This window comes from Quercus robur, chromosome 11 (assembly GCF_932294415.1).
Source record: "Quercus robur chromosome 11, dhQueRobu3.1, whole genome shotgun sequence".
Lineage (NCBI taxonomy): Eukaryota > Viridiplantae > Streptophyta > Magnoliopsida > Fagales > Fagaceae > Quercus > Quercus robur.
In genome coordinates this window covers 21,162,456-21,189,069 of record NC_065544.1, presented here as the reverse complement: position 1 = coordinate 21,189,069, position 26,614 = coordinate 21,162,456, and the positions used below count along the sequence as shown (strand labels likewise).

Here is a 26,614-nt window from a genome sequence, read left to right as displayed (position 1 = left end):
GAAAATGAGTCATTTTTTAATGTTCAATTTTAGGATTTAAATACTAAAAAGAGAAAATGAAAAGTGAATACACCACTATTTGAAACCAAATAGGGCCTTAGCTTCTTGCCAAAATTAACTAATTAAACCCATCTCATTGAAGGTAAGCCAAATTTTTAGTTTACGTTCTCCAAAACTACCATTGTAGGAGGGTAGATTATAACATTAGTGTAAAATCTAGAGTTGCCATGCCTCCACAGTTGACATTGTCCCTTCCGTAACCTTGTCATGTATTGTCGACAACATTTTGTGCATTTTCATATTTCCCCTTTGTTGTCAATCTCATCTTACTTCTTCACTTGATGGAGTTGACCAACTTTGATCAACAATTGGAAACAAAATCACTCTCAAGGATTTAAGAATCCATTCTCAATGGGTCAAGTATAGATTGATGCTTAACTCATCTAAACCCAAACTCGATATATGATCATAATTACTCAAAGAGTGGAAAAAAAAAATAGTGGACGCGATTTGTTTAAATAATACAACTAAATAATCTTATAAATAAAATAAAATAAAATAAAAGTTATACTTTACCTACGTGCCATCAGTGACACCAAAGTTCCCATTCTCAGGGCCTATTTGGTACATACTTTTAAACAACAGTTTTCAGTTTTTAAATACTGAAAACTGTTGTTCAAAAAAAAAAAAAAAAAATCTTAATTGGTAGGGCTTTTTTCTTAAGTGTTTTTTGAGTTATATTGTTCAAAAAATGGTTTTTAAACACTGATTTTGGAAATCACCTGAGACCTATTTTTGTGTTTCAAACAAGGATTTTGTTAATGTGTGCCTTAAGGGCACACAATAATAAATCATTTTTAGAAAAAACTTCTCGGGAATTGAAAATGTGTTGACAATTTTTTCAATTCCCGAGAAAATGTTTCAAAAAATGGATAGTTTAATATGTGCCCTAACCGGATCCTTCAAACAATGCTTGTAATGAGACTACTGTAAATATTTCGAAACCCGTGGGGCCCACGTTGATGTGACAAAACCGTTTCTCTCTCTTCTCTTTTTCTCATCAGACCTGCCTCACCCCTCTTCTTCTACACACTGTAACCAGCAGTAGTAGACCAATAACTCCAAACGCAACCACCCCTAATCTATCAGCTTAGTCCTCTCTCCTTCATAATGCATCAACGCCATAACTCAAACCCAACCACCCCTTTCTCATAAATTCGAACCCATCACCCAACTTCCCCTCATAAAGATCCCTAACGCTCACCAACCCATAATCTTCCCCTCTTCTTGTACGATTTTGACTCCACCCACATAAAATCCACTCTGAGATCCTTCCACACACTCATCTAGGGCTTAGTCAGGTAACGATTTATTTTTTCAAAATTTTGTCACAACTTTCCTTCACATCTAACCTACCTCACCTCAAATCACATTAACCCACATCACCACGTATTTTTACTCTTAGTCCTTCACATAGATGGAATCAGGCACTACATCCTCCTCCACCTCACTAGTGCCCTACTATTCATCAGTTCCCTTGAGTTGTTCCTCCCTTGACTGTGTTCCCTTACTAGTAAGTGGTCTACATCTATAACCATTCCTTATGTGATTTTAATTTGTCGTCATTTTTGTGTTTGTGCTGTTATAATTTCGTAGCTAGTTATAATTTGTCTGTTATCATTTCGTAGCTAGTTCTGTTATAATTTGTCTTCATTTTGTGGCCTCTGGGTTGTTGTGTTATTCCCTGTGATGCAAAAATTGTATAAAAAAAATACTTCTGCTCTGTATGTGTAAGTGTAAACTAGTTAAGTAATTATGCTTTGGATATTTTTTCATGAAGCTATTGTTGATGTATGATGTCCATTTTAATTTGTTCAGTGTATTGTGAGAAGTAGACTAGATTTGTATGAGAGTAAACAAGCACCTTCATTTGATCAAGTTTTCTATTCCTATCTGTGATGTTTTACCATGACTTTTATTATATATGTGCAAACAAAGGGACTTTAAATACTTTTTGGCAGTGGGCATTAACATTAGAAAAATACCTTAAAACCTTTTTGTAACACAAGAAATGAATGAATTTGATCACAGGCATTTGATCTCACTACAATGCATTTCTAATATTGCATTTTGATTAGACACACATTTTATATGATAATCATTTCTAAAATATTTTGTGCCTCTAGATTCCTTTTTATCTTGTAGGGTCTATATATTAATTAACCTTATGCTAGCCTGTGACTAATATTAATGTTGTAATACTTGCACTACAGATAAGATTATGATTAGTTTGTTTGCTTTACAACTATTATAACAAATCAATCTATGGTTGTCATACGAAATCAATTTGTGTCATAAAATTTCGAGTGAGGAGTATACTTCTATTTTATTTTTTTGGACTGTTGTTGTTGCCTTTAAGTCTTTAAGGTCAACCTCTACCTTTAAGTTTGTTATGGCATTTTCATTTTTTTGTCCTTCTAATTTTTCTGAAGCACATGTTATTTTCCTAAAGTTGGATTGACTATAAAGTCTATGATGTGTATTTTGATGGTGGATAGTGGATAATTATATAACTCTTACATTATGTTTGTTTTATACTCTTATTATATATTCTAGTATATCTCTTTCTGATTAACTTATCTAGGTATATCTTCATAGTAAACCCGAATTTCTAAACTGTCACATACTATAATTTAGTCTGAAATTTCTAGTATATGCCTACTGCTTGGTAGTTTTTTTTTTTTTTTGGAGAAGGAAAACAATGAGTTATTTTATTCCAAAATAGAGGCTAAATCAGCCTGAACAAAAGGGAAAACTGATGATGGAACATCCTTCATCAATATTACATTATCTGGGTAATTCACTACTAGTTTAACCAAATAATGTGCAACTTTGTTACCCTCTCTCTTAACATGAGAGTAGGATAATTCAAAAAAAAAAAAAAAAGTTTTCAGAAACACACACATACAAAATAAGCCAACCATAGGAGGACAAGTCTGGTTCCTTTGTCTTCAAACCATTTATCACGATGCTTGAGTCACCCTCAACTACCACTCTATCCCGGCCCAGCTCTGCTGTGAATTCCAGGCCTCTGATGGTTGCCATGACCTCCACTTCAATGGGCTTATACGCTTGATTTAGTTGTTGTGATAGCAAAGCGATGACTTGTCCATTGTTGTTCCAAACAACAACGCCAAGACCCAACTTGTTTGATTCCGAGAATACAACACCATCGCAGTTAACCGTGAAGACCTCCGATTGGGGTGGCTACCACACTTGTGAGGTAATTTTGGGAGGGTGTTTTATGGGCAACCAATGGTGCTGCCAAATCTTGATGTCTCTACCATCTCCAACTCACCAGCATGCACCATCAAGGATAACATCACTCCTTCTCAATATACTCTTCCATGCATATAAACCTGAAACTGAATCTTTTGCTTCCAAAATAGAACAGTGAGGAAAAAAACTTGCTTTAAAGACTTTAAAAAAGAGAGAATCAATGTTATTCAAAGACTTAATAGTGCTGAGAGTTCGATCTAGCCTTGCTGAGTCTGCCCATGTTTTGACTATGAACATGACAGAGGGATCTTTTGCCCATATTATTTCACCAAGCTCTCTCCTTTGTACATGGGTTCCCAAGCCCATGACAGTTCAATGCTAAGAGATTCATTGCTTTTGGCAGGGCTGTGGAACAACCTCTGCCAATATCTGTGATTGAGTGACATCCTCCTTAGAAACTTGCCACATCTTTTTTGGTAACTTGGGAAGAATTTTGTTGTCATTCATTGCTCTTTTGCCTAGACCATTATCTTCTTTTCCCCCCTGTTGAGAAGGAGGTGAATCATGGGCTTGTAGAAGTCGATACCATTTGCCTTGAGTAGGTTTGCGAACTTGCTTAGTCCACATTCTTGATTTTTTAGAACACTTTGGATTAGGGTTTGTCGAGCTTTGAGTGTGAATAGAAGCTGCTGCCACGTCTAAATTTTTTTTTCCTTGGTTACTTGCTGACTTACGTGTGCCCTTGCTTTTAATTGGTAGAATCAAATTAGGATCTTCAAGATTACTCATGCCATTAATGGCCCTTACCAAATTGCCCTTAATAATCAGATCCTCATCATATCGAGCCAAATTTGCATCAATCTCTTTGATTTGAATATCAAATAAATTCTCGGGAGTAATTGAGTCCAAAGTTAATTTTGTTTCCTTAGTTTTCGCTTCCCCCTTATTACTTGTATTCGTTGACACCTTGACAACTGTTGGCGAATTTAAGTCAAAATCATCATCAGGGGATAACGTGGCATTAATGGAAACCTCCTTTGTAACGGGTAAATCATTGGCATTGATATCTGAAATAACTCCTTCATTGATTTCCATGTCTGCCTGAACCATCTCCAGTTGGTTCTCCATTGAATTGTTCACCCTTGTCTCCGCCTTCTCCCTTGCCACTTGGAATTCTTTTCTCGTGAATGGATGTCTATTGTCATAGAAACCAGGTACCACTATGACATCTCTTCCACTAGACGTGTATGGGGCAGCCTTCAAAATGGAATTGTACTATTGTTGGTCCACTTTTAGCATGCCTTTGCTCTGCAACCACGGCTTAGTTTTTATCAGCATGATTCAAGCGCCCACACCAGAAACAGAGGTTTGGTAAGTGCTCGTATCTGAATTGGACCCAATCTAGTGTAATAACCCTACTTCGGCATAAGGGCCATGTAATATCAATCATTACTAGAACCCGAATGAAATGTCCACCTTCATCAGTTACTACCCCTACTGATTTTTGAACTTCCCCAACAATGTCACAGATGTTTTTTGCCACTTCCTTCGCAATATACCGAATTGGGATATCATGGACCTAAACCCAGGATAACGTTTTTGAAAAAACCAGATCGCAAACCGGACAATCTGTACTGTACCTTTGCAGCATCACTAGATGTTTATCAAAACTCCAAGGTTGGTTTTTAAGAATTCTTTCAATATCATTGGGATTATCAAAAACAAACAACACTCGGTGTTCATTTTGGTTTCAAATTGTGAACCTGTTTGTAGATCTTCACAATTGTTTGAAAGTTCGCGCCATGACCTCCATATTTAGGAAACATGGAGTAAGGAAATGAGTAGCTAGCAAGTATTCACCAGATCTTTGTTCCTTGGACAGGGTGAATCCAACGGTTTCCTTTTCTAAAAGGGAAAAGTTGGTCCATTGATTTGCTAACTCCTCTATGGGAAGGAAAATTGGAAGAGAAAAAAGAAAAGAAAAGTGTTTCCCCACAAACCCCAAAAAAACAAAACACCACTAGCTCAGAAGGTACACTTGTTACCTCCTGAGGACAAACTCTCCTTCCAATGAAGGGACCAAAACACTTCTACTGCCTTAGAGAAGAGAGAAAAGCCTCACTTCTACTGCTTGGTAGTTTACTAACTAGTAAGTTCATGTTTGATTATTAATGTAGTTATTCTATTCTGTTAAGTGATTTCAATAAATTGCGAATACGTTTATTTGTGTACTGGTTCTGGATATATGTGTATTGGTTATGTATGTCAAACTTTATTTAAATGGCAAATGCCGCAAGTGATGCTGAGGATGGAAAATTGTGGCCTCTCCCGGTAGAGAAGCATTTCATAGATGTGTTAGTGGAAGAGGAGGTTAGTGGGAATATTCCCCAAGGACAATTTAAGGAAGGATTTTGGGGATCCATTCAATGCGAGTTTAACCTACGCATAAATAAAAATTACTAAAAATACCAACAAAGGTAGAAATATCAAAGATTGAAGGTTAGACATCGGGGCTTCTTTGAGCACATTGGATGTTCAAGGATGGGATGGGAACTCGTTGTGAAGACGGTTGTAGGAAGTGATAAGGCATGGGCACATGCAATTGCAGTAAGTGTTACAGTTATACATAATAATTACCAAGTAATTCACGGTAGTTTTTATATAAATCTATACCGCATGCGTTTAACCTGATATATACGATTGCTAATAGGCCAGCCATAGATGCAAGGAGTTCCAAAAAAATGGGCTTGAACACTACGAGCTATTGGCACAGCTTTTTAATGTCACCACTATCTCGGGCTTCTTACAAATTTCTCCTGCCCAACCAGCTACAAATAGTGGTGAAGAGCGAGAGCTCGATGTGGCATTCCTATCGACCGGGGTACATGTGAATGTTGAAGTTGATAATGGGGACTACTTAGAGGAGCTGCCCACATCAGTTGAAGGGCAAAGCAACAGGTGTGCTAAAAAGTGGCCAATCGAACCGGTTCATTCAAGCGGAAAAAAAGAAGAAAGGAGGTTCCCTTAGTGAGATGACTGAGGCTATAAAGGGCTTCATTGAGGTGTCAAGGGCAAGGCTTAATAGGTCCACTGACAGTATGCCCCAATCAGGAGTCTTTTGTGGGAGGTGATAGGTTCTTAATTGACAAAGCAATTGTCGTGTTCAACTCTTACACAAATGTGGATCATTTCACCTACTGCAAGGTTGTAAAGGAGTTTCATAATCCCGAAACTAGAGCCGTTTTCTTTGCCATGATGGCAGACAGGAGAAGGGCTTAAATGGATTTCGTTGGTAGTGGATTGTAGTCAACTTAGAAAGGGGGTGGTTGACAATGTCGTCTGTTTTGATAGTTGCGGCAAGATAGTTGTGGCTGAACATCATCTTTAATTTTATTCCATTTCCATGTTTAAAAATACAATTATGCTTCAAACTAATGTTTGAGTGTTGTCTTTTTTAATGTCTAACACTTTTACTCCTTGCTTGGTACACACACACACATATATATTACTAAAATTTAATTTTCAATCAGGGCTTGTTTGGTTATGTGTGTAGCACACATAATGGCATCTTTTGTGGATGAGATATTAATATATTCACTTATCCAATACTATTAATATTTTGTAGCAAAATATTACTTAACTCAGTATAGTAGCTTATGTGAACTCATTGGTTACCCATAGGTGTGATTCAATCATGGCCAACTCTGATTCAGATCACAATGAAAGTGATGTAGAATTCGAGATTGCCACAACCTACATGATGTAGTGTATTGACTATGTCAAAAAAATACTACATCAAAAGTCCTAGGTGCACTAGTATTTTGAGTGGTAAGTCCTACGTAGATGAAGTACTAGAAGGAAATCCCCAGGTCTGCTATGACATATTTCACATGGATGTTCACATTTTTAAGCATTTGTGTTATAAGTTGAAGAGGTTACACCTATTAGAGGAGGATACTGGCATTGTGTCAATGGAGGAGTTGGTTGGGACGTTCTAATACGTTGTTGGACATAATACTAACTTTAGGCTGATTGTGATTCTCTTGAAACCATTCAAAGGTAGTTCCATCGTGCATTGCGGGCTATTCATTAATTAGGATGCCTAATAATTTGGCCTGATGATAATGCAACTAAGCTTCCTCATCATCTTCGCAAAAATAAAAAATATTATCTATGGTTTAAGGTATGATACTATAGTGGTATCTTGTTATTAATTCAATTATTGTTCTAAATTAGTCAATTTATAGTAGTATATTGTTATTATATCAATTATTGTTTTGTTAACTATACACAATAAACATTACTATTTCACATGGATGTTCACATTTTTAAGCATTTGTGTTATAAGTTGAAGAGGTTACACCTATTAGAGGAGGATACTAGCATTGTGTCAATGGAGGAGTTGGTTGGGACGTTCTAATACGTTGTTGGACATAATACTAACTTTAGGCTGATTGTGATTCTCTTGAAACCATTCAAAGGTAGTTCCATCGTGCATTGCGGGCTATTCATTCATTAGGATGCCTAATAATTTGGCCTGATGATAATGCAACTAAGCTTCCTCATCATCTTCGCAAAAATAAAAAATATTATCTATGGTTTAAGGTATGATACTATAGTGGTATCTTGTTATTAATTCAATTATTGTTCTAAATTAGTCAATTTATAGTAGTATATTGTTATTATATCAATTATTGTTTTGTTAACTATACACAATAAACATTACTATTTTGTTAACAGAGATGTGTGAGGGCCAGTAATGGGACACATATCATTGCTTTTGTGCCGACCAATAGGAGCACCGCCTTTAGAGATAGAAGGAGTGAGATATCTCAAAACGTGATATGTGCGTGCAACTTTAATATGCAGTTTACGTATGTGCATGCTGGATGGGGGGAAGTGCGAACGATTCAAGAGTGATGCAGGAGGCACTTGGACATGCTAAGTTCCAGTTCTCTTGGCTGCCTAGAGGTAATTTAAGCTAATTTACGTAAGAAAATTGTTATTGTTATTAATGTTGTTACTCGTGTCTTTGTATCATTAAATGCCAATGGTTATACCAATTCATTGTAGGATTGTACGTTTTTAGACCCCTTAAAACACAAGTTGATTAACCCAGATATTCAACCAAGTGATTATTTAGGTAAATTATTCAAAACTAGGTTAACACAAGTATATCATATCATGTAAACAATGCAGAAAATAAAGAACACAACGATATAATAACCTGGGAAAACCAAACCAGTAAAAAACCTGGGGAGGATTTAACCTAACTATCTTCAAGGTAAAACAAATTCACTATGAAAGAATTGAAATTTTACAATAGCGACTTAGACCACTAACATCCTATTGCTACCTCGAGTAGAAAACTTACTATCATGACCACGTGACAGCTCCAAATCCATGGACTACTTTTTTCTTGGATTCACAGCAACCACAAGTACTCCCACTTGTGTCTTTCTTTAAACTCTTTATGCAACAACTGAAACAATCATCAAGCTCTTGACATCAATCTTGATCTTGATAACCTTAAGTATATATGAAAGCAAACACCTCTAGATCTCACAAGAGATTCACACAGAGAGCATAAACAACCTGAAAATGTGACTAGGGTTTTTCCTTTTATACTTAAGGTAAAACATAAACCCTACACGTCATATGAGCTTAGGCTAAGTTGGAAAATTCTGTAGAAAAACATTCTGCACGAGCTTCGATTAATCGAGTCTAATTTTCAATCGATCGAGCCTTACAAAAAGTGAATAGTAATTTTCTACAATTACTCGATTCCAACTTCACAATAAACATACTTTGAGTAGTCTAAATCTAGACTCTAAGTTTTTATCATGGTTTGCCAACATTACATATTGAAGTTCTAAAACATTTAGATCCTAAATCCTTAGAACCTAACAAACTCTCCCTTTGGCAATCCGTGACAAAACACATAATGAAACAAAATGCTCAAAGTCACAAAAACAGTCCATTACAATAAAATTGCCCAACCATACTATCTATCAGTTGCAAGTGTAGACAGCAGCACGACTAAATCAACCTGTATATTCCTGAAACACTCAACAAACACATAAACGCATGTGTGGAAAATACAAGTAAAACAAAATAAATTCTTAATTTCACAAAACATAAAATAAAAGACATATATCATGAATAACCTCATAATATAAATCAATAGCCAATGTAGCACAATGTGAAACAAGAAACAAAAATAAAAAAATATAATGTCTCCTTCTAACATATACAACACATAAAAACAAATACATCAAGATAAATACATCATAAGCCAAAAAAAAAAAAAATACAAGATGAAGCAACTAGATACAATCTAAAGCTCCAAAAACTCAAAATCTCCCCCTATCTCCATCCTTATATACCCCCCCTTCTTGTGACGAATTGCCAAAGGGCAATCAAGACTCATTATCAAAAGGAGGTGGTGGAGGTGTTCGCTTAATGCTCACCAAATTTGCACGCAGGGCTTGAAGCTCCATGAGTACATCCACCAAAAGTTGACCATAAGCCACCTAAACAGTCATGACAGTATCCAACATACTCCGAATGCTAGAATCACCTGAAGTAAAAGGTGGAGGAATAACAACAACCGTCGAATCAACATACTCCTCAGCTGTGGGATTACCTAAAGAAGGAGGAGGAGGTGCAACATCCGAAGAAGACTCGACACGAGGGCGTTTAGAGCTAGCTCTCATCTAAGCAGTTCTCTGCCTAAGGAATGTGGCACCTATGGGAGCTATAATATGTATAGGCTCAGATGTAGGAAACTCATCTAATCCTAGATGTAACAAAATCCGATGAATAAAACAGAGAAGAAAAGACCATGTGTAGTAGAACTACTCCTATGAACCTCAACCAAAGAACGAATGAAAAGAGTAGGAAAACTCATAAGAGCATCTGTCACAAAGGCATACAAAAATGCACATCTCTCAATAGGAATGGTGTGCAAGTGAGGGATGGGCCAAATGGAATGACAAGAAATCTGAAAAAACAAGTAATGAATCTCGATCAACTCATGAAAGATAATCCAAGGATCAGTATTCCACTAAATGGAAGTACCAGTGAGATATAACACAATGTCATCAAGAGGAGGGGGATCATCATAAGGGTACACAGGTTGCTGTACCTTAGGCACCCCAAGAGTAGAGACCACTACCAAAGGAGTAATGACATACTCTTCACCCCGTATCTAACTTTTCACAAACTGAGTGTTAGAATCATTGAAGTGTACAGAGAGGTTCGAGTAGAACTCTCTAATCAAGGTAGCCAGATGAGGATGATCTATATCTAACAAAGGTAACCAGCCCTTACGCTAGACATGGCAAAACGAGCGGGTCGGGTCGGGTTTGGGTCGGGTCAATCGGGTTGCGGGTCAAACGGGTCACGGGTCATTTTAAGTGGGTTAAAAACGGGTTCGGGTCAATTGGATTGCGGGTCGGGTCGGGTTGGGTTGACCCGTATTTTTTACATGAATTTTTTTTTTTTAAAGAAAACAACATGTATTTGCCATTTGAAAAGTTATGCAACAAATTACTTAATGTAAAATGCATTACTTTGAATTCACCACTTATATTAAGAATGAACTCAGTTAAACTTATTAATACTTATTCAATAATTTTAAAATTATACAAATCTTAACATTGCTATCTAAAACAAAATAATACAAAGATAAGTAAAACAAATACATAAGTTTTATTTCTACACAATATCAACATTCCAAAATATAAAACAAAATTACAAATGACTTATTGGATAACCCATTTGATAAAGAGTAAAAACATATAAGAAATTTACAATCTTAAAAATTAATTTTATAATCTATTATCAATTGTGGTTGACACTCTATTTCAATTGAGATATACATTAAAGTTTGATTGCTTACTTATTTATACATGGTCTCTTTTATGAATATCATATCATTGTTAAGCAACACACACACTAGGAAATATCATAATTTATTTTGAAAAGTCATTTATTTTGGACATAAATGGTTAAAAAAATAGGTATAAGCATTCATAATTTATGATAATTTGATACTTTAGCTTCACTATTTTCACACTTGTGAATGTTTCTCACACATGTCTACAATTTTAATTCTATGTTTTTAACTCTATTGTAACCAGATTATCTTGGCATGTACTTTACTATTTGATATTTAAAAATCTTTACTCATTACAGAATGCTCAATCATTTATCTTTCAATTAATTTGCATACAGTTATGTAAATGCATCAATTGTTTCCTTAAAACTCACAATAAACAATTAAACCAATATTGTCTTAATTTTACTATTTTTTTACCAAAAAAAAAAGTTTAAAAAAATGGTTCGGGTTCGGGTCAGGTCGCAGGTCGGGTCGAGTTGACTCGTAAAAAACACAGGTCGGGTCACGGGTCAACCCATTTTTGCTTCGAGTCAAAAAAATCGGGTTCGGGCCGGGTCAGAAAATTCTGACCTGTTTTGCCATGTCTACCCTACGCTCAAAGTTCCTCCTAATTTCTGGATCTAGCTCATCCAACACAACCTTCCTCTTAGCCCAAACTAATCTAAAGATGTTCAACTTCTCATAAGTTTCTTGGTTTTTCTCAGTTTGAAACCTATCACGGTTAAAGGCTGGAGTAGAGAGGAGGAGATGTCCTATGGGCTCTAGTCTTCCTAACCATGATGCTAAGGGTTGGAAAGAATAGACAGAAAAGAAACCAAAGAAAGAAAACAAAGAAAACCAAGGGCGAATTGCATCAGACAAGGTTAAAGAGAAAAATACAATAGAAAATATCACTCTATATGATGCATGAACAGAATAAACAAATGATGCATGCTCTAATGCATTAAGAACAATCCAATTATACTTTAAAAACCAAGAATTGACTTGAACATAGAGTTTATAACAAAAACCCCAAATTTTGAAAACCCACTTTCAAAAATTTAACCAAATTGAGTAATTAACTATTACATTAGATAGAAATCATCATATAATGACATAATTAATCAATTTCACAAGTCAATTTTACCAAATTAAGTCCAATTGAACAAAATCTCCAAATTCATGTAGTTTCAAGTCCTAGAATTTCAAATTAAAGCATAAGAATCAAATTAACAGCATCTAGAGACAAAAAACCCATGAATCAATTTGGACAGACACCCACTCAAAAATCAAAAACCCCAAAAATCATAAAGGTCGAAAATTACACCTAAAATGCATGAAATATGTGAATAAAATGAAAAAAGAAGGGGTAGAAATGTCTTACCAGCACAAGAAGACAAAAACATTGAGAGAATTTAGGAAGAAAATGACAAAAAAATGCTGAGATTGGATCAGTCGAGCAAGAGAAGTCAAAGAACTTTTGAAAAAGTTATGAACAGTGTGATGAACACATGAGAGAAAAACCTTTTTAAAAACTCACTGACCGATTTTCGATCGGTCAAAAAATAGATTCAATCGATCGAAAATCACATTTGATCAATCCAACATCAATCAAGTAGCGATCGAGCCAGGCAGATTCAAATCAAGTTTTTTATTGCAATTTCGATTGGTCGAGCAACAAGTTCGATCAATTGAAAATCTGGAAAAATTAAAATTTTTTTTTTAAAAGAGCATTTTAATGCAGAAACTCCTCAAAACACAATGTTTTATGAATGGAATGCATGAGTATGAGATGAAAAGTTTTTCAAAAACCCTTGAATTTAACCTAGATCTTCCAAAAACAAGATTTTCAATCAATTTGTCCTCAAATCTCAATCTTCAAACACATTTTGCATTAAAATCAAGGAATTGTTAATCTTGGATGGCCACAACAAGATCACACACAATATAATGTACTAAGTTTAGCAAAGAGTAATTTGTGTATTGTGTGCAACTAGAATAGCTTGAGATACATGTGAGGTGATAAGTAAATAGTGATCAATCATAATTTCTATAAAATTCATCACATAAGTTTGAAAGTGACTATTACCTAAAGAGTTACATCATATAACTCTCACATCTCTTAGAAAACAAGTTTGCAATCATGGAAGTTTCTTGATTTGCCTCATAATGTACACACCAATTTTATTTGATTTGAAACTTATTAAGATAGCTAAGATAATGTACACACCAATTTTATTTCAATTTGAATTTTATTATAAGTCGAGGCTATATCCTTTATTCTTTTTGTGCATGTGCTACACTTTCTCGAGGACAATATCATATGATATGCACTAAAGTATTCATGATTGGCTAGTAAACAGTGGTAAGATGGTTATTTATGCCTTTTTCTTAGGATTTTTTAGTCCTTACAATCAAAAGCATGTGATTTCAAGATCAAGATCATATGATCAAAAACTATAAACAACTCCCACACAACATGCACTACAAAGTTCAAACTAGTAAAGTGCAACAAAATAAACTCATTTTAGCTAAACAAGGTATATAAACATGTTATGTAAAGATAATATGGCCAATCTTGATTTCAAATCCAAGAAAAATAATGCAAAATACATTTTTCTTTCCTTTTCCTCCTTGCTTCTTTTTTTTTTGAAAAAAAAAAAAAAAAAAATAACCTAGCATGAAATGCATGAATGTTATGCAATGCAAATCCTAGAAACAAATAAAACAAAGGCAACAAAGAAGAATGGTCACAAAGAATAGAGAGATGAAGCACAAAGACCATGTTAGAAAGACTCAATTAGATCGAACCTTTTGCATCCAAAACTTTTTAGATGCAACTTTTTCATTGGAGTTATTATTCATATTAGAATGATGAGCAACTCCAGGATTTGAATAAATGTTTAAAGCCTTTACCAACTCACCAATAAGTACTATAAGATCTTGTACTCGAGGCACATGTACTTTTGGCTTATTTGCTCGCTTAGTAGCTTGCAACTTGAAACAATTTAGACAAATGTGCCCAAACTTATTACAAAAATGACAAACCCATGCAGGTCTATCATGCAACTTATCCTTAGGAAGGGTGAAATTCTTAGACTTAGATTCTTTAAGATCAACCCTAATCTTCCTAGGAGGTGAAACCAGTTTTGTCTAAGGGAGACTTCTAAATACTCAACATGTGTTCAAGTTTGGAACTAGCAGACCTATTTGTTTGTTCTCTAGCGATTTGTGCTTGAGGCACATGTACTTTTGGCTTATTTGCTCACTTAGCAGCTTGCAACTTGAAACAATTTAGACGAATGTGCCCAAACTTACCACAAAAATGACAAACTCATGCAAGTCTATCATGTAACTTATCCTTAGGAAGGGTGGAATTCTTAGACTTAGACTCTTTAAGATCAACCCTAATCTTCCTAGGAAGTATAACTTCTACTGGTTTGACAATCTCACTCACGGAAGGCTCAGAAGAAAAAACAAAGTTTGTGGAATGAGTCTTAGGCACAGAGATGTTATCTTCAAAATTTAGACCAGTTTTGTCTAAGGGAGACTTTTGAATACTCAACATGTGTTCAAGTTTGGAACTAGCAGACCTATTTGTTTGTTCTCTAGCAACAAATAATTCAAGTTCCAAATTTTTAATTTTATTAAGCAATAACATGTTCTCAATCTTTACTTTATCGAGCAATTCATTAGCATTAAACAATTTTAAGAGCAAATTTTTCTTATCAAGTTCAAGAGAAGCAATTTTCTGCAAACCTAAATCAGCATTCATAGCATCCTTTGCAACAACCTTGCAAAGCTTATTATAGGCTTCTTGCAAATCAGCATTCTCAGAGAGCTCCCCATCAAAAGGGTTCTCATCAACAACAACACTTTCATCAATTACAGCAGTAGTTATGAAAGCAATGAAGTTTTCATCCTCATCACTACCAGACTCATGATCAGAAACTTCATCATCACTAAAGGTTACAGCTATAGCCTTATCTTTTGATCTCAAGAATGTAGGACATTCTAATTTCATATGAGCATACCTTTGACAACCAAAACATTGTTGACCCATTAACCTACTTTCTCTTTAGGTTTCTCAGTATTGTTTACTTTAGTGGGATCATTCCTCCTAAAATTTCTAGGTTCAGCATTGTTTTTACCTCTTGCCCTTCTGTTGCTGTTCCTAAGAAAGTTTCTAAAGTTCTTGGCAAGATATGCAATCTCTATAGCAGAGAGTTCATCATCAAATCCATTCACATCAATATCATCAACTGACTTAAGAGCCATTGATCTGGATTTACTTGTCTTGGCTAGGTCTAACTCATAGGACTGGAGAGATCCTACAAGTTCATCAACAAGAATGGAGTCTACATCCTTACTTTCAGTTATGGCAATCACTTTGGATCTGAAGTCCTCAATCAAAGATCTAAGTATCTTCCTAATAATTTTAGGTTAATCATAGATTTCACCCAAATTATAAGCAGAGTTAACAATATCATTCAGTTTAGTATAGAATTCATCAAAACATTCATCATCAGACATTCTAATACTTTCAAACCTAGTAGTTAATTGTTGCAGTTTGTTAATCTTAATTGCCTTTGTGCCTTCATGCAGAGTCTAGAGAATATTACATGTAGTATGAGCAACCTCAACATTAGAGATTCTCTTGAATTCCTCCATAAAAATAGTATTATAAATAGCATTCATAACTTTGCTATTAAAAGTGGCTACTTCTTTCCCAGAAGTTTGCCACTCACTAACTAGAGTAGTGGGCTTCTCTCATTTGTACTCAACGAAATTCCAAACTCTCTCATCAATAGATTTTAGGAATGCTTTCATCCTTACTTTCTAGTAAGCATAGTTGTTCCCATCAAAATGAGGTGGGATCACAAGAGAGTGACCGTGTTCCATTACAACAGAGGTTAAAGATCAACTCTTAGATCAAAGGATCTAAATACTAGAGCTAACCCACTCTGATACTACTTGTACGTTTTTAGACCTCTTAAAACACAAGTTGATTAACCTAGATATTCAGCCAAGTGATTACTTAGATAAATTATAGAAGTATATCATATCATGTAAACAATGCAGAAAATAAAGAACACAACGATATGATAACCTAGGAAAACCAAATCAGTAAAAAATCGGGGGAGAATTTAACCTAGCTATTCTCAAGGTAAAACAAACCCCCTATGAAAGAATTGAAGTTTTACAATAGTGACTTAGACTACTAACATCCTATTGCTACATTGAGTAGAAAATTTACTATCACCACCACGTGACAACTCCAAGTCCATGGATTACTTTTTTCTTGGATTCACAACAACCACAAGTACTCCCACTTGTGTTTTTCTTTAAGTTCTTTATGCAGCAACTAAAACGATCATCAAGCTCTCGACATCAATCTTAATCTTTATAACCCTATGTATGAAGGCAAACACCTCTAGATTTTACAAGAGATTCACACACACAACATAAACAACAACTTGAAAACGTGACTAGAGTTTTTCCTTTTATACTTGAGGCAAAACATAAAACCCTACACGTCATATGGGCTTGGGCTGAATTGGAAAATTCTGCAGAAAAACATTCTGCATAGCTTCGATCGATCGAGTCTAATTTTCGATTGATTGAGCCTTGCAAAAAGTGAATAGTAATTTTCTGCAATTACTCAATTCCAACTTCATAATAAACATACTTTAAGCAGTCTAAATCTAGACTCTAAGTTTTATCATGGTTTGCCAACATTACATATTGAAGTTTTAAAACATTTAGATCCTAAATCCTTAGAACCTAACACACTACATTCCTCCCACCAGAAAAATCTGTATAATACCATGCCCAAGAATATCAAGGTGCAAACAGGCAAGCTACAACCCCGTAAGAGTTGTTTAATTATAGGCATTCATCATTGCGAATGGTGATTGAACGGTGCTTGGGCATGTTGAAGGCAACGTTCTTGATTCTAAATGAAATGCACTCCTTCTCACAGTCTAAACAACGACTCATTGTCACCGCGTGCTGTGTAGTGCATAACTTCATACGCATGTATAACCGGTCGGGCAAAATGTTCCATGCGTGAGAAGAATTAGACATGGAAAGATGCAATGCAAGCATAGTAGGAGATGCACGAGTCGAAAGTGGAGGGAATGAAGAAGCATTTAATCTTTGGACACAACGAGCCATGACTGAGTATTGTGACAGCTAACCGTGGTTGATTTTTTTGGGAGGAAGTATTTGTGGAAAATATGGCCATGTAATTTGCAAATTGTTGTACTTTTATTTTGTACTATTGTTCTTGCTATTCAGTTATGAGAAAGCTTTCAATGCCATTTTTCAAATACTATGTAATTATTTTTTATAACCTTTAATATCAGTCATTCCAAAAAATCAAAATCTACCTTACAAGAGAAGTGTACAGATACTGGCAGATTGTTATTATTGAAACAAGAGTATTCTGAAAAGGATAGTGCCAATTATTGAAAACTACCTATCTTTCAAATACTTCTTTTTTTGTGAACAAAACACATCACTAATAACACACCAAGCACAAAACACATCAATAGAATCTAAAAAGTTCAAAAATTGACCAAAGGTTTCAACAAACAAAACAGTATTAAGAACAATCGAATGATACCAACTACACAATCAATGATTGATATAATGCAATATAAGTACCAAATATAAAATGAAACTAATACTGAATGTCAAGACTCTAGAGTGAATGAAATGTTTGGATTTTTTTCTTCTCCTTCTAGTAACTCTCTGGCTTGCTACTGTCATCTTCCAGGAAATCCTCTACCCAAAAATGCTTCTTGGTGCATAGTGAACATGTAAAACATTTGAGCTTAAACAACTTTTCAAAGAATCATATAGCTAGCACTAACAAAATACAAGAGGCTACTATGTCCAAAAATATTACACAACCACGTTATTAAAATGGTCCTATGTATCCATGCCAGTTTGATAACGAATCGTACATAATAGACAAATATGCTTAGAAAGCAAAAACAAAGTGGTCATCACATCACTTTCTTTTACACCGTTGTCGTAATGAGCAGTAGTGCAACAACTATGCATAACAGGCACTATCCAATGAACATAATCTTCATGATTCTTTTAGTCTCAACAATGGGATGGACCTTGTCATGCACGGCCTTCAATTCCTCTCGCAATACACACAATTCTATTTGTAGTTGCTGGAAATCTTCCGCATATGACAATGGTGTCTTCAAGGGAATACACCATTCAAAAAAACCACATTGATCTGAAAAGCTTGTATCGGTTCTCATTTCACTCATTCTAAATCCTCATGCTTGCTCTCAAGCCACGAACAATCCGCATTTCGGAACCTAAGCCCGCGTCAATATCATTACACATTGAATTTACTGACTGTTTAATGTAATTTGCACAAAGACGCAAGTTCAGTATCAAGTTTAACTTCATCATAATCTAATATGCAATAGTTTATATTTCTCATATGAACATAATATATGTTATATAGAAGACTTTTGTTCAAAACAAGCAACAATGTAATACGCATGTCCACTGCAAACAATCTATTTCTTCTGTCAATATCGTTTCCTCTTATGTTTCAGGCCTACAATTTTTTTTGAAATGAACGCAAGTATGTTCACAATCATATAGAAGGCACTAATAAATTACCTATCTACCAAACAATTTGTGACAGGTCATAGGACCATGTTCAATATTTTCTTATATTTGTATATATATAAGGATAAAGATAGTAAAAGATAATGATGAGACTTTAAACTCAGTACATTTGCAACGATCTACATACCATAGTTATTAATGAGACGATCTTGTCTATATATTGGGTTTGCTAAATTGGCCTCTTTCCAAGAGAGTGCAGCATGATTACTGCTGTTATCTCTGTTGCATTGGGTCTGCTAAATTGGACTCTTGTCAACAAAAAAATATGGATACTCCATAGTGTAATTGACTTGGTTGTTTTTAGAGAGATTCATGTTGTAAATGGGGTAAGGATAGGCTTCAAGAGTTGTTATAGTCAAGACAGTATCATTCATAGGTAAAAGTAGATATATGTGAGCATTTCTGATGCAGAGGATGTTTGCTGTTAGCTGTTAGTTAAGCCCAATTGGCTTGTTATGCTATAAATTATATGCATAAAATAAAATTTCTGTTTTGTTCTTTTGGATAATTAAGGATAAATGTATTGGGATAGAGCATAAGGGAATAATAGGAACCTGCCCAAAGAGAAATAAAGTTAACTGAAATTGAAGAGAAGAGTGTGAATCTCATGGTTGTCTGGGCCATTTATGAATCGAGCACTATCACCAAAAGGTTTTACAATTGATCATGTATGAATAAAATTTTTATTTCAGTCTTGTTACTTCTCTTGTTCAAAAGTATCACCAAATCGACACTATTAGTGTAAGAATAATTTTTCAAATTACCACACATATGGTCATGGCCTTAGCAATCTGTACCCCACTTTCTCATCTTCATGTTTTACTACAAAATCATCAATCTATACCTCATTTTCTTCCCTATTTTCACATCTCAAAACCCCAAAATTTCATCTTTCCACATGGTTTCCTCCACTGGGGCTCGGTGTTTTCTCCCCATGGAGTGGTTTAAAGCATCTAGGTATCTCAATCACTCCAAAGCCTCTCAAGTCAGGTACTTTTTCTCATCTAGGTTTCTGATTTTTTTTTTTTTTTTTTTTTTTTTTTTTTTTTTTTTTAAAGTCAATTGAATCCATTTGGAATGTGTGCTTTGCTTTCTTTTGAAATTGAAATGATGGTGGTGCAGATAGGAAAGGAAGATATAAGGGTAAGGTGGTTTACGCATCTCTGTTTGGGGTTGGAGCACATGAGGCTCTAGTCATTAGGGTGGTGGCTTTGTTGGTTTTTGGTCCTAAAGGTCTTGTTGAGGTGAGTTGTGTGTATAAAATTTAAAATTTCAGGTCTTACATTTGAGGGGTTACTAAACAGTTAAGTCTACATATTAGTATGTGATCGTTATTTGAATCAACCCAGTGTTTATGATTTATGAAGTCTAAGTGAAGTAAAGTTATATGTGCAGATGATGCAGAAATGGAAACACGAAAGGATTGAAAATTTATTAGAAGTGCAAACGATCTCACTAAAATGCCACAGTTTTTCAACTAAAAGTATAAAGAACGAAAACAACAATCTTTAGACAAAAACCCATTACAACCAAGGTCAAAGTGTTCTTCAAACCTGGAGATGAGGAATGCGAAGGCGTGGGTTTGGTTTTAGACAAAGACGAAGGAATGAGAAGCTTCAAGGAAGAAAAAGGAAAAAGAAGGAACATTGGGAGAAGAATAAGGGCAATGGTAAAATAGGCACTTTTCTTCTCTCTCCTCAAATAATAAATATTAAATTTGTACCCAGCTGTTAGCTTTTTAAAAAATCAAACACACACATACCAACATAATTATGTTTTTCAAACACTAAAACATGTTATTTGAAACATGGTACCAAACACGTTTTTTGCTTTATGAACACTATAAACATGTGTTTCCACAACATTTTTTAAACCACAGTTTTCACATCACTCTAAACACCGATGTTTGAAATCTGCTACCAAACGAACCTTAGCTTCTTGCCAAAATTGACCAATCAAACCCATCTCATTGAAGGTAAGCCAAATTTTTAGTTTACGTTCTCCAAAACTACTATAGTGAGAGGGTAGATTGTAATCATCGGTTTGAAATCTAGAGATGCCATGCCTCCACACTTGACATTGTCCCTTCCCTAACCTTGTCATGTATTGTCGACAACATTTTGTGCATTTTTGTGCTTCCCCTTTGTTGTCAATCTCGTCTTGCTTCTTCACTTGATGGAGCTGACTGACTTTGATCAACAATTGGAAATGAAATCACTCTCAAGGATTTTAGAATCCATTCTCAATGGGTCAAGTATATATTGATGCTCAACTCATCCAAACCCAAACCCAATATGTGATCATAATTACTCAATGTGAAAAAAAAAAAAAAAATAGTGGACATGATTTGTTTAAATAATATAACTAAATAGTCTTATAAATAAAATAAAATAAAATAAAAGTTATACTTTACCTGTATGCCATCAGTGACGCCACGGTTCCCATTCTCAGAGGCCATTTGGAAATAGCTTATTTAGCTGAACTAAAAATACTGTAGATAAAACTAAAAGGTAGTTGAAATAGTATAGTAGAACTCATAAATAGTAAAAAAAAAGTGCAATGAGACTCATAAATAATAGCAAAAATAAGCTAAATAATAATAAAAACTAGTCGTTAACTCGTGCGATGCACGAGAAAGCTATTGTGTATAAAGATGTAAACTTTTTTTTTCTCTTCCTCTTTGATTGTACATTAAGATTCCAATCTTATAGTTTCTTATCCTAGATATGAAATATTAATCTTGATATGAAACATTAAATTACATAATAAAAAATAGAAATCAAACTAAAGTTTAAAATAAAATGAAGAATTAAATCTTTAACATCCTCATCTAGCCATAAAATGTATGAAACACAAATTTAAAGAATTACTTAATCATTACTTCAAATAAATTGAAAGACAACTTTAGAGTGTTTTTTGTATCTTCTTTCTTTGAAGCTTCGTAATAGTCACTGAATATGTCCTTTTGTTTTCATTGAGTATAGATGATGGTGTGAGTTGCACATTGCTTTAAACATCAACTTTTTGAAATTTTGTAGAATCACCACCTTGTTCACTTGATAAGTTGCTTCTACATTTATTTGAAGTATCACTGATGTAAGCCTGGCAATAGAACAGGTTGAGAAATGTATTACAACATATACAAGTTAAATATCTAATTGTTAATATTTGTCTATTTAGTATTTCGTCTTGATGCCACTTGGTTTAGGATGTTTGCATGGGTTTTTCTGATCTTTGAAATTAGCAGTCTCAGGAATTTCCAAATCAATATAAATTCTTGTTCCACTTGTTGATGATAAGTTATACTCTCTTGCAACACACGAGATTCATTAAAAAAAGTACAATTAAATTATAGACTCAACTACGGTTGTACAGTTTCAAATATAATTGTTCATCTTGTCTTAATTTCTTGGTTTGCTACATTTATTTGAAGTATCACTGATGTAAGCCTGGCAATAGAATAGGTTGAGAAATGTATTACAACATATACAAGTTAAATATCTAATTGTTAATATTTGTCTATTTAGTATTTCGTCTTGATGCCACTTGGTTCATGATGTTTGCATGGGTTTTTCCGATCTTTGAAATTAGCAGTCTCAGGAATTTCCAAATCAATATAAATTCTTGTTCCACTTGTTGATGATAAGTTATACTCTCTTGCAATGCATGAGATTCATTAAAAAAAGTACAATTAAATTATAGACTCAACTATGGTTGTACAGTTTCAAATATAATTGTTCATCTTGTCTTAATTTCTTGGTTTGAACATAACCACCTAATGTGTCAACACAGACCTTTGGTCAGTTAAAAGCAAAACAAACTTTAAGCTAATAAAGGAGAAAAAACAATATATTTCTCTATTTCTCTTGGTCATGCGGTTAATTCAGCTTGAGGTATTAAAGCTGACCTAAAGATTCAAAATATATATTTTTTTATAAGTAATAAAAATATATTAAAAAGAAGAGGGGTGTCACCTGAGTATACAGGAAGTATACATCAAGGAAAAAAACAAATCAAGTGCATAAAGTACAAAAGTTTATGAAATCATGGACTGAAGAAAAAGAACGAAAGCCTAACACTGTAACCCAATCCAGAAGAGTCTTAGAGGCTGTTTGGATGGCTTGTTTCCATAACTCAATTCTCTGTTTCCATAACTTATAACTCAAAAATGGTGGACCATAGCTAGAAGTCTATTTGATTGCACCATAACTCTGTTTCTATAACTCTGTTTCCATCACTCAATTTTCTAATTTTTGAGTTATGAGTTATTGAAACTGAAAACACATTTTAGGTGTTTTCAGTTTCCATAACTCATTATTCAATGACATTTTTGTAATTAAACACACATGAGGGACCCACTAGTCATAACTCAGCCACATCTTTTGACTTTTTTTTTTCCTTTCTTCTCCTGGGTTCGGTCTTCTCTTCTTGGGTTTTTTTTTTTTTTTTTTTTCCTTTCATCTTTAATTGGGTTCAGTCTTCTCCTCCTGGGTTTCTTTTTTCTTTTCTTTCCTTTCTTCTTTCACTGGGTTCGGTCTTCTCCTCCTGGGTTTTTTTTTTTTTTTTTTTTTTTTTACTTTCTTCTTTCACTGGGTTCGGTCTTCTCCTAGGTTTCTTTTTTCTTTTTCTTTTTTTCTTTTCTTCTTTCATTGGGTTCGGTCTTCTCCTGGTTTTTTTTTTTTTTTTTTTTTTTTTTTTTTTTTTTTTTTTCACTGGTTCAGGTTTCTGGGTATTGGAAAAGAAAAAAAAAAAAAAAAAAAACTACACCGAGTGATAGGTATGGGGCCACAAACAATGTGAAAAATATTGAGTGATGGTGCCAAACAGCCTTGGTATTTTAGAGTGATGAGTGATGGAACTTGAGTGATGGAAATTGAGTGATGAAAAAAATGGATCCAAACAACCCCTTAGGGTCCGTTTGGTTGGAGGAGTGGAAAAGTGAAAGAATAGAAAATATTTAGTTTTCCCTCGTATGTGTTTGGTTGGAGGGATGGAAAAGTGGGAGGTGTAGAACTCTTTTGTTTGGTTGAAAAGAAAAGTTGGAGAATAGAAAATATAGTTTATATAAATTGACTAATATACCCTTGTTACATAATAGGTAAGAAATAGATTTATTTGTACTCATTAAATAATATAAAATTTACCAACAATTATATTTTTCAATGATAAGTGTTACGTCCACAATATTTTTCGCAATACTTTCACAACAAAATTTATGTGGAAAGTTGTTACTAGTTCTAACTTGAACCTATCACTGAAATTATTTTTTTACTCACCAATATTAACTAATGACAATTTGTTACTTAAAATTTATTGTGAAAATATTGTAGTAACATTTCTCAATTAGGAATTTTTATTCTTTATATTATTTCTCCTCTCTCATTTCATTTCATCCATACGCTTTTCTTTTCTTTTCTTGCTTTTCTCCTCCACACACGTTGTCCTATCTCTATCCCCCACCCCCCGGTTCTTTTTTATTTTCTTTTTCTCCCTCATTCAAGAACGTTCTAGCACTGGCAGCTCTCATTCTCTCTCTCTCTCTCTCTCTCTCTCTCTCTCTCTCTCTCTCTCTCTCTCTCTCTCTCTTTTTTTTTTTTTTTTTTTTCTCCAGCTCGCTTTCTCTATTTTTTTTTTTTTTACTTGATTCCAGAACATTTGTCCCCAACATAACCTAGATGGGTCATCTTCGTCCCAAAGCAGTTGGCCTAGCTTGGAGCTGTCGCTCATCTTCGTTCCCAACGCAGTCCAGATGGCTTCTGTCTTCTATCTTTTGTCTTTTTTTTTTTTTTTCTTTTTGCTTTTATTGTTATGATTTGATTAATTTTAAAATTATGTTTTTGAGTTTGTATTCTGATAATCTGATTATGCTTGAGTTTAGAGATGTTTGAGAGAAAGATTGTTGTGTTTGTAGCTTTGAGAGGAGAGAGAAACGTGGTATTTGTGTAAAAGTGCTTTCATAGCACTTTTCTCTCCACATTTTCCTCCCGATTTGGGAGGATAAAAAATGTGGGCTCGGGAGAGAAAAATCTCTCCCAGGTTTTCTATCTTCCCCATTTTCCTTCCCCAACCAAACAGTGAAAAACAACATTTTCCACCCTATTTTCCTCCTTCTATTTTCCATCCTCCCTGTTTTCACCCCAACCCAACACAACCTTAAGGAAGAAGAGTTTGAGATCTGAAATTGATCTCTCTAAATCCTCAAAATGCCAGTTATTCCTCTCCCTCCAAAATTGAATATGACATCAGTGAAATGACCTGTAAGACCACCCAAGTATATATAATTGGTGAATGAAAAGAAGAATTGAGTGAGCCTCGTGTATAAGGTGCCATGAGATATGAGTTTATCTTTGTGCATGTTTTAGTTGTAGTGTTCTAAAAGGTGTGTGAATTAGTGATCTGAAGGTCCAATTGTTTGTGTGGCACTTGTACCATAGTTATGTCCTTGTATTTCTATGTTCATGATAAAAGTGTATGCTCTTCACCACTGGTAATGCCCAATAATTAAATGTTGAACAAAATATGTGGTAAATGGATACTTCTATTTCAAAAACACCAAGATACAACTTTTTGGTATCAATGCCTCACACTTGAACACACTTGTGTATAAAAACCCAGACACTAAGACAACATTCCAGTGCTAGTTTTTGATTGATATCCTTTTGTGTTCTAATAAAACATTGAAGAAACACAATGAAACTTGGAATATTATGACAATTTGAAGTTTCAATAGCTTTTTTAAGATCTTAAGTTACTTTTCTTACCAAGTCTGAATTATCAAATAGCTTACTTACTGTCCTAGCATTGGGGGGAAAAAAAAGGATCTAGTAATCTTTTTTGACACTATATCCAAGTTCATCAGCCAATTTAGTTGAACTTTATAGTATGTACTCATTTCATTTTGTTGGACTGTTCCTGTTCCTATTCCCAACAACTGGTGGAGCCACTCCTTTTCTTTCTTTCCACTACTTTTCAAACTTATCTTCTAGTTGATTAGAGAGATCCTTCCAAGCTGAAGTAATTGTGTTGTAGAGACGCCAACAACTTTTCCATTCAAAATATGTAACTGAGACACCCCTAAGTTGGTACTTATATGAAATTGATACAAAATGTTTAGAAATAGCTGTGGTGATGCATGATATGCAATGCTAGTTATGTAATGCTAAAAATGGAGTATTACACAACCAATGATAAAAAAGAATTCTAACTAAATAATTGAACTTTTTCCTTTTTCTTGATAAGTCACAGTTGACAACCATAGCAAAGTCATGTTCATTTGTAAGTGAATTTAATATCAGGGTCTGAATTGTAATTTGTGAGCTTGATTGAATAATTTAAAAATGAAAAATAAATTGAATATAAATTAATTCAAATCAATGTCAAGATCATGTAAGAAAACATTTTTTTTCACATTAAATTCAGTAAAGAAAATTGAGTATAGCACATACACAGCAAACTGAATTAGTGAAAAAACCTTCAACTGATCTGAGTTCAATCAAACATAAACTCTATCAATTTATATAAAATAAATGTTAGGACATATGTGTTTCACATGTTAAAAACATATGTCATGATTTTATGTAATTGGCTTATCCTTTGACAAAACGCACTTTACTTGTATTTTGATAGATTTATGATGTGTTTAAATATTTCAAGAAACTATGTTTCAAGATCAAGTGTTGAAGCCTTCAAGTCTGTCCAAGAAAACAAGCTGAAAGTGTAGAATTACTAAAGCTTAACAGCTAGCATGTGTTGAGGTTTAAGGAAGCTGTTTAGCCCGTGTGCTCGACA

General features: G+C 34.3%; 1 long non-coding RNA gene across 3 annotated transcripts; it reads left to right on the top strand.

Moving 5' to 3' along the window:
* Positions 1-1,081: 1,081 nt before the first annotated feature.
* Positions 1,082-18,255, top strand: LOC126706676 (uncharacterized). 3 transcript variants are annotated; one of them, XR_007648682.1, is made up of 4 exons: positions 1,082-1,361; positions 1,466-1,573; positions 8,020-8,250; positions 16,972-18,254. It is a non-coding gene; the product is annotated as an uncharacterized LOC126706676 (long non-coding RNA). The 3 variants fall into 3 exon arrangements; XR_007648681.1 differs by having other exon boundaries at positions 1,082-1,573; positions 8,149-8,250; positions 16,972-18,255; XR_007648680.1 differs by having other exon boundaries at positions 1,082-1,573; positions 16,972-18,255.
* The last annotated feature ends 8,359 nt before the right edge of the window (positions 18,256-26,614 follow it).